Source organism: Neomonachus schauinslandi, chromosome 5 (genome assembly GCF_002201575.2).
Source record: "Neomonachus schauinslandi chromosome 5, ASM220157v2, whole genome shotgun sequence".
In the NCBI taxonomy this organism is placed as follows: domain Eukaryota; kingdom Metazoa; phylum Chordata; class Mammalia; order Carnivora; family Phocidae; genus Neomonachus; species Neomonachus schauinslandi.
Window position 1 is genome coordinate 90,769,462 of NC_058407.1, and position 13,907 is coordinate 90,783,368.

General features: G+C 40.7%; 1 protein-coding gene and 1 pseudogene across 1 annotated transcript in view; both read left to right on the forward strand.

The window, feature by feature from the left end:
- The window catches only part of GRIN2B (glutamate ionotropic receptor NMDA type subunit 2B), a 417,812-nt gene that overhangs the window by 69,542 nt on the left and 334,363 nt on the right, over nt 1–13,907 (forward strand). The gene's annotated exons all lie outside the window — the stretch shown is intronic.
- Nucleotides 10,029–10,522, forward strand: LOC110580797 (annotated as a pseudogene).

Consider the following 13,907-nt stretch of genomic DNA (forward strand, 5'->3'; position numbering starts at 1 on the left):
TTACCTGACATATTTCTATCCATTCTTCAGTCCCAGCTCAAAGGCTACCTCTTGGTAGAGCTTCCTTGACTTTCTTGTGACACGTCCTGCTCTATTTTCTGTGTTTCCGAACAGCTTGTGTGGACTGTACCTTGTGTGTGGTAATTACTTGTTTATGGATTTGTCTGTAACTGAGCTTGGAGCCCCATTGTCATTTGTGCCCTCCTGGCATGTAGTAAAGACTAGATAGATATTTATCAAGTGAGCAGATGTGCTTTCCTTCCCATCCTCACTCCTCTTACTTGGGCCAGGGTTTTTTTTTTTGTTTTTTTGTTTTGTTTTGTTTTGTTTTCTTTTTGTCTAGGGCAAGTGGCTGAGAACAATCCACACAACACATTTAGCACCTTGGAATGAAGGTCATGAAACGGTGTGAGGCTCACGCATTCCAGACAAGAGGATGAGTCTTCCCTCTTTCAATCCCTTAGGGCCAATCTCAGTTTGGCAAAGATGATAAATTTGTGGATGATTTCAAACCTAACAAACTTTCCGATTGAAAGTAAAAGCTAACTTAATATTCTTTATTGCTTCTTGGAATCTGATCTTGGCAAGATTCATGTAAAAAAATACCGTGAAGTAATTCTTGTGGAATTTTGACTCTGTGAAATGGAAATGCCAGGGATCTCATTTTCAAAAAGGTCCGCAGAGTTTTGCCCCCCATCTTCAGTCAGTGCACGGGCTTTTCCTTGCTGGCCTGAAAGCTCTGCCCTTTGGTGAGATATCCCACAGAGTAATCCCTTGGTGGCAAGGGAAACCCTTAGGGACTGTTAAAAGGATAGTTGCAATTTACATACATTCTTCTTCTTTTTTTTTTTAATTTTATTTTATTATGTTATGTTAGTCACCGTACAGTACATCATTAGTTTTTGATGTAGTGTTTCATGATTCATTGTTTGCGTATAACACCCAGTGCTCCATGCAGTGCATGCCCTCTTTAATACCCATCACCAGGCTAACCCATCCCCCCACCGCCCTCCCCTCTAGAACCCTCAGTTTGTTTCTCAGAGTCCATAGTCTCTCATGGTTCATCTCCCCCTCTGATTTCCCCCCCTTCATCCTTCCCCTAGGAGGGTCATTTTTTTTTTTTAATTTTTTTATTGTTATGTTAGTCACCATACAGTACATCATTAGTTTTTGATGTAGTGATCCACGATCCATTGTTTGCATATAACACCCAGTGCTCCATGCAGTGCGTGCCCTCTTTAATACCCATCACCAGGCTAACCCATCCCCCCACCACCCTCCCTTCTAAAACCCTCAGTTTGTTTCTCAGAGTCCATAGTCTCTCATGATTCTCCCAAATGCAGTGATCCAGGGGAAATGCTGATTTACCTGCATTCTAAAAACAAGTCTTCTAGTTGCCTTGTGATTGAAGGGCATTGGAAACAGCCTTTGAGCGACCTCATTCGCCTGCTCTACCAAACTGCCCTTGATGGAGGCAACAGCAGCCAAATAGAGATAACCAGTCAAGTGGTTGGAGGGTTTAAATGTCTTGCTCCTCGGAAGAGTGGCTGGAGTTCGCACTTTGGCAACAACTGGCGGTGGTTCTGAGGCTGTGTTGTCCAATGCAGAATATAGTAGCTGCTGGTCATATGTGGCTACTTACATTTAAATTCATTAAAATGAAATAAAAATTCAGTTTCTCCATTGCTGAGCTGCATCTCAAGTGTTCACTGACCACTGCAGATATAAATTGTCATCATTGCAGAAAGTGCTATTGGGCACTGCTGCTCCAAGGAGCTAGAAGCCTATAATGTTACATCTGCAAGATGCCTGACTTTTCCAGAATGGCCAGGAGCAGTCCCGGGAGGTGCAGCTTAAAACAGAGAGGGAGGTCAGTGAATAGTGTTTGTTTGCCTATGGCCAGGGGTTGGGTGATGTCTTTGGGTACAACTCTCAGGTCTGAAACACAGCTAGTGGAGAGCGAGGAGGTGGAGTGGTTGAGACTCAAGCTGAAATCTAAGTTATCGTGTGACTAACGCATGCCAGGAGTTACACTGGTTGCTTTCACTTTTGTTACCTTACTGTAGCCCCTAAGATAGTGGCTACTTGTCTGCTTTTTACAGCTGAGAAAACTGAGACCCAGAGGATCAAGTCAGGGGTAGTGGGGTCCGAGTTGGAACCTACTGCTTCTAACTCTTAAGTTCAGTGCTTTTCTGGCTTTAGGGGTGGGGAGAGAGAGGAAGGAGCAGAAGGGCAAAGGATCATTAGTTAAAAGGGGAGACATTAATTTGAAGAAATCACCCTGTTTGCTTCATCCAGTCATGCCTTGGAGCCTGGTTAGTGCTTGACCACCTGCCCAGGGTCTCTTGTCAAGGGTTGTTGCTAAGGAGGATTTTTCTTCCATGGGAAGCGTAATGAATGGAATGAGGATCTGCTGAGTCTAGAGTCAAAGATGAAAACTTAGTATTAATTATGTAGCAGGTACTGTTCAGTGTGCCAGATACTGTTCTGAAGTGTTTTTGCATAAGTAACTGGTTTAATCCATATATCCTATGAGGTAGATACTGTTATTATCCCGATTTTGTGGATGAAGAAACTGAGGCTTGGAGAGAGAGAGAGAATATCGTCCAAGATCACACATGTCCTGACCCTGTGCCCTCAAGCACGCAGCACGGAGCCGGAGGCTCAGGTGAACCTGTTGTTCTCACAGACCTGATAATGCTCTCTGACACCTTAAAGGTGGCTTCCTGCCAATCATATTAAATCTGTAGCTTTTAGTTCCTCACAGTGTCATTCACACTTCGTTTCCTTTAATCACTAAACATGTGAAAAGTCATTCACTCTCCCCTCGCACTTAATGTATCATCCCTCTCCTCCTTCCTTCTTCTCCAACCTGATGGTCTCCCTTCTCTCTTGCTTTTCTCTTTCTCCTGTTTCTCTGTGAGTGGCAAGAGACCCCGGTTGGCTGTTATTCACTGCATAAGGTTGCTGAATTGCACCCCGAGTGAACGTCAGCCAGTGATGTAAGGGCTGCGGCATCAGCTCCATTTTAATGACCCCCCCCCCCTTGCTGAGGGGCCATCCGCGGCAAGCCCCCTGACTGTGTCAGGTGCAGTCCCGAAGGGAGAGGTGGGCGGCGGGTCACGTGGGGCTCGGTGAGTCCCTGCCCCCTGGACACCCCCACCCCGGCCCCGCGTGTCGGGCGCCGGTTTCTTCTCTGGCTGCGGCCCCGCACGATGTGGCAGAGCTTCACCGTGCTGACGGCATGGGCAGTCAAGCCTGCCCTCTCCCAGCTAAAAGCTTTCTTCCTGAGGAGGTGGAAAAAAACTGACAAGAAGGAGAATCAGAGAGCCCGAAGGAAACAGGTACTCGAATACCTTCCTCTGCGGGTCCACAAACCCCTCCACCTCTGGCAAGGGAGACACCCCGCCACTGACCCCCAGCGGCCTGTGCGAAGTCTTTGCCCTCATTCTGTCAATGTGGGGGTGCCTGGGTGTGCCCCGGGGCGGAGGAGGAGCCTCAGGCCTAGATTAGGAGTTCTGACAAAGGGAGGGAGAAGAGATCATCCTCCCTCCAAGCCATGGAAGGGAAGGGACCTTCCAGAAAGCCAGAAGATAGGATTTTGATTTATTGCCTGAGGTGAGCAGGTAGCCAAGAAGAATTGTGTAAAAAGTAATAAATATTGACATAAACTGTACAAAGGTTGTGAGTTGGTTCCTGACTCCCGGGCTGTGAGGTCAGAGCAGACTTCTGAGACTAATTTGCTTTACTGGTCGCCCGAGGCCCCCTTTCAAGCTCACTTCTGGGGCTTCTCTCCTCCCCCACTCCCACCTCCAACTTCTACCAACATTGGTGTTGAGGCTCGGAGTCCAATCCTTTCCCTAGAGTCTGAACCAACTATGTGATCATTCATTCCTTTATTTGAAAATATCATTTTATTCTGCTTTAGGCTCATTATCTCTCACTTTTTTTCTTACAAATTCTGTGCCAACTGCTAGAGATATAAAAATGTATGGGGTGTAGTTGTTTTCTAGAAGAGTTCCTGGTCTCCTTGAGGAGACAGATAAGACTCAGCATAGTGTCCCAGTAGAGGTACTGTAGGGTCTCATATGAGGGCAGATCGGGGCCTGGAGGAGGAGGGCCAGCCCAGGGACATGCAGGGGGTGTTGGAAATGCCTTTTAAGTGAAGGTGATGCTTGGGCTGGCTAGTTAAGGAGGGAAGGACAAGCTGTCCCAGGCCCCCTTTGGCAGGAGTTAAGGCATGGAAATGCGAGAAAGCATGACAGATTTGGAAATCTTCAAGTAAAGGGCAGCAGGTTTGGAGTAGATGGGCTCCTGAGGAGTCATGCCATTAGAGGAGAATGAAAATTTATGGAAATGCAAACTGCAAAGATCATTTTATGTCACGGTAAGGGATTACTTTGAACTCTATCCTGAGAGCTGTGGGAATCTACTGAAGAATCTTTAAACAGAGGAGTGACACAGTGAAATTTACATTTTATTAAAAAAAATTCCTTGGGAAATGGTGTACCAGATTGCTCAGAGTGGGGTGATCTGGTGGCAGAGCTCGTGGAGGAGAGGCCTTCCTGGGGACCCGGGCCAGAAATGGTGAAGGTCTGAGCCAGAGTCGGGGCAGGAAGATGAGGCGGAGGGAGGACGGGGGTAAAGGGATTAGCTATAGGATGGGCTGTACCTTCTCTGGGGCTGGAGAGAAGGCTGTGTGTTGCTAGAATAGTTGTGTCCATGTGTTTGTCCCATTTCATCAAACAAGTCCAGTTCATTTTTCATCCTTGCACCTAACACCAAAGCATTATAAAGGCATCTCTTCTTCTCTCTGGAACAAATTTGGGAGTGTTTGTGTGTCCTATCAGTTTTGTAAGACTGAGCTCTTCAAGGGAGGGCACACAGTGTATTTATCCATCTATTATGTGCGGCATTCAGCACACCAGGGATACTTAATAAGTCTTTAATAATAATAAGATCTGAGCCCCGGGAGCATTATTTGTCAGTGAAGGAATAAGTAGGTTTGGAAGCAGTTTGGCTAAGTTTAGTTTTATAAGAAAAACCTCAATTATTTGAACTTTGGAACATCTTAAAACCCATTCCTGAAACATATTCTGAATGGCTTCTGCTCTTGGTTTTCTTAGGTAAATATTTTAGTTGGCTTAATTGGGTGATTGTTTCCCAAAACATAGGAGGTGGTATTTCTTTGTTGTTTACTAATCTCTGACAATCAACCTGTCTTTAAAAACGGAGTTTTTTGTTTTGTTTTTTTTTTTTTTACCAGGGTGGTTGATATTTTCTAATTCAGGTCCTGTTCTCTTTCCTAATATTTATATAAATTAGAACAGCTACCATTAGTTTGTCTTGTTTGCAACACTCCTTCTTCTCTTGTGTTCACTTCCTTGTCACATTTATCTTTATTACTCTAGGATGTTCCTCCCTACCTTAAGACCCTCTGCCTTTTCTCTTTCTTCCTGAGTCTTTCTAGTCTCTGTCGAAATTTAATGACCAGGAAGCCGTCAGCCATCAGGCCGCCAGATACGATGTATTTTCACGGTGCATCAGAGCTGGGCCCCAGACCGCGCCATGCGCCTGTTGGTTATAATACATTCAGTTCATATTTTTCCCTGAGACTTCCATAAGCCTGATCAGAAAGTTTTGGTGGATTTAAGAACAAGAGTCACTGTTTCTGGCCCTCCTCCTCCATCTGGGCTGTAGATTACCAGGAGACACAGCACATACCCAGTGGAATTAACCTGAGGGTACTATTATTACTAACCCTTACAATATGAACGTTAGACTTTTAAGCTCCCTTTGTTGAACTTAGGTAGTCCTTATCAAAGATGAGTTCTCAGGAATGGGTGGTGTTCATCTTTATCTACTTGGGCAGTTTCACAGTTGGTCTTGGGTTTTCATGTGGACTTCTACACATACAAAGAGTAGTAACTCAACTTCAGTGCAGATCTGTGTAACATGGCTCCAAATCTGTGCTGCCCAAGGATCAATGGCTTTGACCTAGCTTAAGGAGGGTAGAAGGGTAGAAGGAGAGAAGGAAGTATCTTTATGCTGCTTTCCTGGAGCCTGCCCACGTTAAAAAGTATGAGCCAGTGCCCGTTTATACTATGTACCGCGTGTACCCATAATCCCGGGGCTCCTTCTCCTATCACTTTCGCTACTGACCGAGCATTGCTAGATTCCATTAAAGTGGTCCTTTTCTTGGAGAAGTCCAGCAGTGTGCTTGGTGTCGTGCTCTTATCAGACCAGTTTGAAGGTCCTTTCTTCAGTTCCAGGCAATCAGTGAATACACTGGGGTACATTTTGTGAGACGTCTCAAGCAAGGGGACATGACTTGAAGTAAGTCATATAAAAAATGGTAGAAGTAAGAGGTGTTTTTAATTTGTAGGAGAGAAGGGCAGGGCAGGGCATGAGTTTTCTTCAAGTATATGAAATGTTGTCATCTGGCAGGGGATTAGTTGTTCTGCGTCTGTCTCCCTAAGGAGCAGAACTAGGTGCAAGGTAAAGGGAGACGTTCAGTTCATCATAGGGAAGGACTTTAGAGTGTGATATTTAAGAATTTTTGTGGCAGAATCAAGCTTCTTGAGTTGAAATCCACCATCTGCTGGTTACTAGCCATATAAAATTGGGTTAATTTTTAAACCCTTCTAATCTTTAGTTTCATCCATAAAATGGGGGTATATTAGTATCCATCTTATGAATTGTTGTGGTTACCTGAGGACATAATGTCAGTTAAATGCTCTTTATCATGATGCACAGTGAGTGCTTATAGTATTGGCAATTATGAACGGGCTGGACCATCTCAAAATAGTACCTGGGTCTAACAACAGTTTCCAGCGTTTCCTATGACCACTGAACATCATAACTTTCTTTTTTTTCAAATTTGGAATTCTTTGGCATATTTATGTGTGGTTTTCTTTTGTTTTCCTTGGCTGAGGGAAATTGATAGAGAACTGCATGCCTTCCAGAGTAATTTAAATGGCATAGATATTGCTATGAGGTTTAGGAAAAGTAAAGTATACAGTGTTATGAATTCTAAAGAACTGGAGAATGGGTAGAATGGATGAGGATGCCATTTTGACTTGGTGAAAGTTGAATTAAGATTTTTTTTTAAATAAAGAAGTGAAGTTTTAAGATTATGCCTAATGAAGAGACAACCTCGTTCATTTTTTTTCTGTTTATTTTTACTCTGAAGTAAAAGAATTATGACTCCTAACGTTAAATAGAATATAAAATAACAAAAAAAAAGATTTTAAAATATACTGTATGCATTTCCAAGTAAGGCATTCATGGGCAGTAATAAGTAAAATGCCATTTACTTTTTTTTTTTTTTTTTTTAAGATTTTACTTATTTATTTGACAGAGAGGTAGAGAGAGAGAGAGCACAGGTAGGCCGAGTGGCAGGCAGAGGGAGAGGGAGAGGGAGAAGCAGGCTCTCCGCTGAGCAGGGAGCCTGATGTGGGGCTTGATCCCAGGACCCTGGGATCATGACCTGAGCCAAAGGCAGACCCTTAACCTACTGAGCCACCCACGTGCCCCTGCCATTTACTTTTTTTCTTAAAAAAGGTGAATTACTTTATCCTGAATTTTAAGAAACATGGAGATAATGAGATGATAAAGGATCATTTTTAAATTTTCTTGAGTTCTTGTTTATGCACTTTAAAAAAAATTGAGGCGTAACGTACACACAATAAAGTGAACCGTATCAAGTTCACAGTTGGGTGAATTTTTACATATGTATACATCTGGGCAGCCACCCTCCAGATAAAGGTATAAACCATTTCCAACAAGCCAGAGAGTTCTCTCATGCCCTTTCCAAGTCTACTCAGACTTCTGTCAGCCTTAGGGAAGTTTTGCTTGTTCTTGAACTTCATATAAAGGCAATCCAGCAGTATGTATGTACTCTTGTGTCTGGTGGCTTTTGCTTCCTTTCTTATCTGTGAGATTCTTTCATATGGTTGCATGTAACTAGTTAATGCAAAAAGCTTATTTCTAAATGGCCTTCCGTATTACAAATAAACCTTTGGAAGAAATGTGAGGCTGGAAGGAGTCTTACACAACTTCACGTCCATGTCCTTTGATTTACAAATGAAGCCTCTGAACTAAAGATATTAAGTAATTTGCATAGATAACAAATGGCCAAGAAACAGGGTATGCTGTATCTTCACAGAGATAGATCTGTTGCAAACATTATTCTCAGTAAGAGTCATGCACATAGTGTCTAAATTATACATAGAAGATGTGAATTATTTAAAATTACAAATTATTATGATATAAATTAATCCTATTCACCATGGGACTGGCTTTTGGGTTGTATACACATTGTGACGATGACATTTTTAGAACAGTTTATTGTGATTTTCCAGACAAGGAAGTCATTGTCATCATGCCTATTCACACAAGTCATAAAGCCCTTATAGACAGCAAAACTGGAATTGCTTCTACTAGAATAAATCCTGAATACACCCATTTCCTCCTCTTGCGCGCATGTAGGCACGTGCACACTCACACACACACTCACAAGCACACATACACCACCTACAACAGACCATGCGAAAAGACCGCACATTTTCTAGAATATGACCACTCATCTCTATATCACCAAATGGGTGATTGTCTCTCTCCACAACCTGTTGCTCCTGAAACTCAAAATGTTGTTCTTGAAATTGATTGACTGTAGCAAAGCTGTATAATAAAGAAGTGGGAGTAGATGGAAGGGTGGTAAAGCTTTGCCCTTCAGTGGGCTTGGACTTTAAATTTCGATACTGAAGGACAGGAGGTAAGGCCTGGAGTGCCTGTGGAGTTGTTTGTAGTTAGGAGGCCAGGCACAAGCTGGAATGTTTAAAGGACAGATAAATGCCATTTCTTCTCCAGGAATATGGCAATCCGGCTAATTAGTCTGACCCTCTGGCTAAAAACAAATTAAAATACTGGATAAAAAGGATGTCTTAAAAGCACTGAATTGCTAAAAGAGAATAAAGAATTGGGAGGCTGAAGTCCAAGGCCGGGAAAAGCACTGGGAACTCTGTTTATCCCCTGCAATTTGCTGATCCTCAAAACTGAGAAGCAGTTTTGATGGCCTGGGAGGAAAGGGCAGAAAACAAAACTTGGAATGTGGTCCAAATGGGGAGCCTAGGGAAACCCTCCCATATTGTGCTGGGATCTCTGAGCTACAAATGCCCGCATCACATCCCCAAGCAAGTGCACAGAGAGAGCGGTCTCCTCAAGACTGAGCAGAAGGGGGCTGGAGGTGGGGAAGTGAAAGAAAACCTGTCTCTGAGAAGTTGTTAAGGACAGCAGGCTCAGACCATCAGAGTACTTACAACCTGTATTTGCATAAATGGATGGTCCAGAACCCTCTAGCAGGGAATTTAGTTTGAGGTGGTTCTGGGTTCCTGGTAGTCTTAGGAACCCGGCAGAAGCAAATGCAAACTTCTTTGGAGGAAGACACCTTCATCTATGATGAAGACTATGGGACCTACCTCCCCTTTCCATTTTCAAGGGTAGTGAGCAGTACCCTCAGAGATAACTAGCACACAACAAAACCAACACGAAGCAGAAGAAACACCAGAGTGCAGAGACAGATCGGCAAACACTCCAGACTTTGGAATCATCAGACATATATTACAGATAACTATCTTTATGGTATTTAAAGAAATAAAAGGCAAGCTTAAAAATATCTCTGGGAACTAGAAAAGTATAGACTGTATTCTAGAAGATTTGTTAAAAAAAAAAAAACCCAACCAGAGATTTAGGGGATACTGCCCGGGGCTAGAGGGGAGCAGGTGGGCACCCCCAGGCAGGCACGCCCGATTTTCAGCGGGTTTTCCTGCACGTCTTTCTCCTCCTCCACCTTCTTCTCCTCCTCAGGGATCAGCTCTGCTCCGGGTTCAGTTCTTAGTACCTGCAAATTAAACCAATACAAGACAGATTAAGGGGAGAAAAGGAAGGAAAACAGGTATAACCTAATGCCTTGCCTGGAGTCGCATGTACTTAGGTGACAGTTTGCAGAAACCCAGATCTGCAAATTGATGGGCCACAACCCTTTCCAGCCAAAAAATTATTCAAAAATGGCAGAACTGTGTATGGAATGTGAAGAAGAGCTGGAACCATAGCAGAAGAAACTAAGAGGTTGAGGATGAGGGTGAGGATGACCACGAGCTGATCTTTGTTGGAGAGATGTCAGGTTCAAAACCAGCAACTGCAAATATTTTGAACAGGGTAGACCTCAGCTCATATTTGAGGGGACTAGAGAATGGTGCACTCAGGTATTATTGCTGCATCCCAGCCCACAAGTCAGACTAGTGAACCCAACATCAGATCCAGGGGCTGCCTCACCAGTAAATTTTCCCCCTGAAACTCGATCTTTAGATAGTTCTGTTACTGTTCACACTTTGTCTAGACCTGTGTTTCTGAAAGTACATAGTCATCTCAGGGATGCATTGGATATTATTTATCAATATCTACAATTTCTGGGCTATCATGGGTAGTCATCCAATATAATTGGTTCAGAAAGCCTAAGTGACATTAGACAATGTCAGCCAGGAACTAACTACCTAACCTGTTCATAAATCAGGCAGTATGCTTACATTAAATAGGTACAGTATTGAAAACTGTGCTATCAAAACATGAATGAAAGTATAAACAGTAATGAAAATTGCACAATGGCAAGCTACTTAAGATTATAAACTGGGCCAAGTATTCTTGGTTCTTAATTTAGAAAATTGTTGAGAGGCTATTGTAACGTTTTATTCTGAAAACATACCTTCATAGTTTAATTAGTTTAAAAAACTTAAAAAGTAACTGTTCATGTTAACAGTTTTTATTGAGCTATTAATATTTGTAAGGCTTTGTGCTAAATGCACTACATAAATCTTTTAATGTCTGTGAAACAAGCACTATTATTATTCTTGCTTTATTTTCTTTTTAAAATATTTAAAAAGATTTATGTATTTTTTTACTTGAAAGAGAGAATGTGCTTGCATGTGGGTGAGTGGGGGGAGGGGCACAGGGAGAGGGAGAGAGAGAATCTCAAGCAGACTCCATGCTGAGAGAGGAGTCCCATGTGGGGCTTGATCGCATGACCCTGAGATCATGACCTGAGCCGAAACCAACAGTTGGATGCTCAGTTGATTGAGCCTCCCAGGCACCCTGTTACTCTTATTTGATAGTTGAGGAAACAGAGACTCACAGAGCTTCAGTAATTCACTGACGGTCACACAGCTAGCAAATGGTAGATCTGGGATTTCAGTACAGACTGACGCACAGTTTATGTGTGTATGCAAATAAATACATAGATGTTATGTATCAGTGTATATTTTTTTAAAAATTGAAGCATTGCCTTAGGGCAGAGGTTTTCAAAGTGTAGTCTTCAATCTTCTGGGGTTCCCCCGAGACTCTCTTGTGGGTTTGGGAGACTGTCATAATAATACAAAGATACCCTTTGCCTTTTTCACCGTGTTGGTATTTGCACGGAGGATGCAAAAGCAGTGGTGGGTAAAGTGCTGTCGCCTCAGTATGAATCAAGACAGTGGTACCAGCTGTATCAGTAGTTTTATATTAGTCACCACTGTGTACTCACGATAAAAAAATACTGTAGTCATACTCAGTTTCCTTGATGAAGTATTAAAATGTTACTGATGTTAGCTCTCTACCCCTGAATATGTGTGCTTTTAAACTATTTTCTGTGATGAAGTGGGTTGTATGCATAAAGCTGTCTGAAGTAACATGTTTATCTTGCCGAAAAGCACTTGTGTGATTGACTTGTGAGCTCAACCACTCACTTTTTAAAAGTAGAGACCATTTTTACTTGGGGGGGGGGGGGAAGCACCAACTAGAACTTCTAGGAGCAAAAAATAAAATAACTGGAAGTGAGAACCATATGATTGATTTAGCAGCAGATTTATATACAACTGAAGAGAGAATTAGTGGAATAGAAGATAAATCAGAAGAATTATCCAGAAGGCAGCCAGGGAGAGACCCTCCCCGGCGTGTCCTCCTTGAAAAAAAAAATGTAGAAGAGAGGTTCAAATACATGGAGAGTAGAGTGAGAAGTGAGAAGGTAAAGACCTTCTCTGCGTATGATCAGAGTTCTAGGAGTAGTGAGAGAAAATAGGTAGAAGCAATATATTTGAAGAAATAATGCTATTGATCATAAATCACACACATAGATCCCATGATCATATCATAAGGGTAAAATTTTTATTTTACCAGAGTTATGTAACAGTTTTTTAAATTTGAATATACCTGAAAACATGACCTTAAAATAGCTATATTTATCTATATTTATATTTATCTACATTATAAATTAGATTTAGAAGAAGAAAAGATCAAATGTCCAGATTCAAGAGTTATAATGAATACTAAGAAACACAAATAAATGTATTTTTACTTTAGATTTCCAGATAATTTCTGCCTTAAAATTATATCATAATATTACAGCAAAAAATCAACTACATAAAGAATATTTTAAAAGAAGTCATAAAAATGACAGATTAGTATAAAGAAATGATCAGCAGGCTAACTCCTGACTTCTCAAGAGCAACTGCAGAATCCAGAAGATAGTAGAAACTTTATGTGCTGAAAGAAAATAACTAGTACTTTAGAATTTCATATCAGTAAAAATATCCTTTAAGAATGAGGTAAAAGAAAAAAAAGAATGAGGTAAAAGTTCAAAAATTAAGGAAAATAAAAGCTTGAATTTTAGTCTCAACACTTCAAGGACATTCTGAAGGTTATATTTTAAGCAGAAGGAACACGAGCTTAAGATGAAAGGTCTGAGATGCATGATGAACAAATATTGAATCTAAATGAGTATTAACCACTTATAACAAAAATTAAAAATGAATAATACCGATAAAATTAAAAATGGGAAAAGTACATTACAAAAATGTATAAATTAGGTGTGGAGGTTAATGGGACTAAACTGTCTTAAGACATTTCTTCTATTTTCTGAGAAAAGTGTACAAATTTTAACTTTAAAGTTTGGTAAATTAAATAGACATGTTTTAGTTTCAACTCTAAACATTAAAACAGTAGCAACTGAGTATAACTTACAATTAGTAGGTGGGAAATAGAAGTGAGAAAAATATTCAGTCATCCAAAAGAAGGAAAAGAAAGAGAGAATGAAAAAAAAAACACATGACAGGCAGTGCAAATAGAAAACACAAGATAACCAATTTAAACCCATTGATTACAGAAACTAAAAATGCTCTACTTAAATAAATAATTCTCAAATTGGATTTTAAAAAATCTAATGATATGCTGTTAATGATATGTTACAAGCAACATATCTAAAACATAAGGACACTGAAAAACTAAATATAAAAGGTTGGAAAAATATATGCCATGCAATATTAATGAAAAGAATGCTGATTTGGCTGTATTAATATAAGATATTAATAGACTAGTCACTTCAGTGATAAAAATTTTAGTGTACTAGGAAGATCTAAAATTTTTAGATTATATGAACCTAGTAACATGACCTCAAAATATATGATATAATTAACAATTAAGTTGCTGAAGGAAAAATAAAACATTCATAATTATGATAGGAGATTTAAAAAAATACTTCCCTCAGTCACAGATAAAACAAGCCAACAATTACCAATATAGATATACAAGATTTGACCAATATGATCAACAAACTTGACATAACAGATATGTGCAGTAAAAGGGTGCAGAATACAAACCATTTTTTAAGCATATATGAAACATTTAAGAAATTGATCATTTACTAGAACTTAAATCACATCTCATTGAATTTCAAAGGATTGAAATCGAGGTCAGAAGACCTTATTCTTTCTGATCGCTGTGTAAATATTAAGCTAGAAGTAAGTAGCAAAAGGATAACCAGAAAATCTGATATATTTGGGATAAATAACTTACGTGTTAAAGGAGAAATCATCATA